Source organism: Arachis duranensis, chromosome 2 (assembly GCF_000817695.3).
Source record: "Arachis duranensis cultivar V14167 chromosome 2, aradu.V14167.gnm2.J7QH, whole genome shotgun sequence".
Taxonomy (NCBI): Eukaryota; Viridiplantae; Streptophyta; class Magnoliopsida; order Fabales; family Fabaceae; genus Arachis; species Arachis duranensis.
In genome coordinates, this window is record NC_029773.3 from 88,753,605 (window position 1) to 88,756,859 (window position 3,255).

A 3,255-nucleotide genomic window follows, 5' to 3' on the forward strand; every position below is an offset into this window, starting at 1 on the left:
AGCATAGGCTCAAAATTGGCTAACAATGGAGAATAAAAGGTTGGCTATTTGGGTAAGTGGCTAATGAAGTAATGGCCTCAATCATACAAATACATAAATACAAGAAATAAATGGACATATAGAATCAAGCAAATCAAGGATTACAATCATAGAAAGAGAGCAATTTCACACAAGAATGGAAGATAGGTGGTTAAAAAATGTAACCACATCAATAGGCTCAAGTCTCACAAGCTTGTGTTCTTAGTTCACCACATGCTTCACAAGGTATGAAATTCAAGCAAGTTTTTACCAAAAATTTTCTTTCAATCAATTGGGTTGATGCCCTATATTTGAACATCTTGGAAAATCTCAATATTTGACTAAGCATTGTTGTGATCGAAAAATTCAAAAATTTTCTTAGTTCGCCCCCTCCTTTTTCACTTAAAGCCAATTTCTTATGCAAAAAAGGTGACTAAGCGTTTGCAAGTCAAAGTATGATTTTCTTATCACAACCATGAATTAAAAAGAAAGATATGCAAAAATGTATAGAGAAAAATTCAACTAAAAGTAAAAGTATGAAATCTATCATCTAAAACATCTAAGGATATCCATAAGCATCAAAGTATCTAAAATCCAAAATAAACCCAAAATAAGTAGTAAAAATATCAAGCAGTAAAAGTATCCAAAATAAACTCAAAATACATCAAATATATACAAAGAGTGTGCAAGGTAAGATATGGCCACCGGCTACCTCCCCACACTTAAGACTAAGCATCGTCCTCGATGCTAATCCTGAGGACTGCCGGCGGAGCAGCAGCGGCGGCCAAAGTGGGAAGAAGAAGGGGGGAATCGGAGATGGGGGAAGTGGTGACGGGGAGAAGAAGAGGGATGATAGGGGGTGAATGTGGGCGAGAGGGTGGTTGCGGGACGGTGGTGATGGAGGTGGTTGCGGCGACGGAGGAGAGGAAGATGGTGGAACGGGGAAGAGGGTGGTTGGGGGGGAGAAGTGCGCGACTGTGCAATGCTCGTTGCGCATTAGGTTATCATCTTTTTGAAACGACGCGGGCGCGCACCCTGCGCGTCTGCGTGCATTGACGAAACAAGGGACCTACGCGTGCGCGTACAACACGCTTAAGCGCGGATGATCAAAATAGGTAAAACCGCGTGCGCGTGCCAGGCGCGTACGCGTGCAAGGAGTTGGGCTGGAGGCTTAAGGTTGGCCTAACTCAGGCCTAACTCTCTGGTCAATGGCCCGGTGGCTGCACTACTAGGCCTGCGCGTACGCGGCATGTGCGCGTTCGCGTAGATTTGGTATTTTACCCTAAAGCGCGCAAGCACGATGCGTGCGGACGCGCCCTTTTCTTCTCTTGTCATATGGACGCGCACGCGTAATCTACGCGTCCGCGCGACTTGAATTGGGCCAGAGGCTTAAGGGTAGCCCAGTGCTGGCTCAACTCTCTGGGGCTTGGCGTAAGATCTTGCAGCAGCAATTCGACGCGTACGCGGCAGGTGCGCGTACGCGTGCTTTTCCCTATAGTTGTATTGACGCGCACGCACGTAATGCGCGTTAGCGTGGAGTGAATTGGGCTTGAGGCACAACGCTGGCCTAGGAGAGGCCCAACTCTCTGGAATATGGGTGATGATGCATCCGCTCATGGACGCGTGCGCGTGCAGCGTGCGCGTGCGTCCACCCCCTCTTCTTTTTTTTTTTTGATTTTTTTTTGAATAGGATAATGCCTAAAAGCTCTACTTGCCCAAAGACTCCCCATGGTGCCTACAACTCTTTATTTAGTCAAAAACCTACACTTTCTAAAATGCAAGTTGGTTTTGAGATTTATTCAATTTCTACTAATCACAACATACATGTTAATATTCTAGCTACTAATGTATACAAACAAGCTAATTATGATATGCAGACCTACCTACAATGGTAACTCAAATCACTTATTAAACAAGGTTAGAAGAGAGTGGAAAGAGTTTACCATGGTGGGGTGTCTCCCACCTAGCACTTTTAGTTAAAGTCCTTAAGTTGGACATTTGGTGGAGTCCTTGCTAGGGTGGCTTATGCTTAAACTCTTCTTCGAATCCCCACCAGTGCTTGCACTTCCAATAGCCTCCGGGATCCCAATTTAAACGTACAAGGCCTTCAAGGGGGCCTAAGCAAGTAACAAGACCCCTAAGTTGATAGTGGTCTATGTATGTTCCGGGGTCCCATACTTTATTTGTTAACTCCTTTTCTTCTTGATCTTCATGCTTCCAATAGGGTAACAAACTTATTGAATTCTCCTTGTAACTCATACTCATCATCCTATTGAATTTGGCTTCACTCCACCTTTGAGATTCAAAGTTTGATATTCCATCCTTTATGCACCTTGATTCAAATTGTCCACCGACATCTAATCCGTTCTTACTCTCTAGCCCACAAAGAGCTCTAAGTTGACCGTCCGTTTCTAACAACGCATATTGATATGGGCCAAGAAAATTAAAGGATGAAATGATTACCCACTCAATTTGTAATTGGGACGGCAACTTAGCAAGGAAGATATCCAATGGTCTTGACATTGTAGGTTCCACTTCCTTTGGCTCCTCCATGATGATTTCCATCTTTTGATAACTTTCTTTAAATTCTTCTTGTTTGCTAACTTCCTTCAAACCTTTATCATTGATCAAGTCATGTGTTGGAGGTTGCGCACCCTCCTCAACATTGGTTTCACATTCGATGGGGGAAGTTTTAACAAGATCACCATTGTCGCTTGATGTAGAGTTATCTTCGTTGATGGAACTTCCTTCTTGTTCAACCTCCTCTAGGTCTTCTTCCACTTCTTTATTTTCAACAATCTTCATTACCTCCGCTTGTTGCAATACATACTCCAATTTCTTGCGCTCAACTTGAGATTCTAAAGTCTCCCTCATACCTCCCTCTTTGGTTGCTTTCTCACAATCATCCGTGAACTCATTTCGGTTGTGATATGAATCCCAGGAATCTATCTTTTGACGGATGGTTGCTTGAAGTCGGTCCATTTCTTCCTTGAAACGATCCCTTAATTCTTGTTCCGCTTTACTAACATAAGTAGGATCATATTGCTTTTGGATTAATGGACATTGATATGCTTCCATGGAGGTTTATGGCGGAGAGGGGAATTCATGATATGGTTGGAAAGAGGATTCATCAAAGCTTTGAGGTGGGAAGTTGTTTTGGTTATTGGTAGAGGGTGGAATTATACGGGACGTAAATTCTTGGAGGGTAGAGGTGAAACTAGTGAAGGCGGTTTGGAG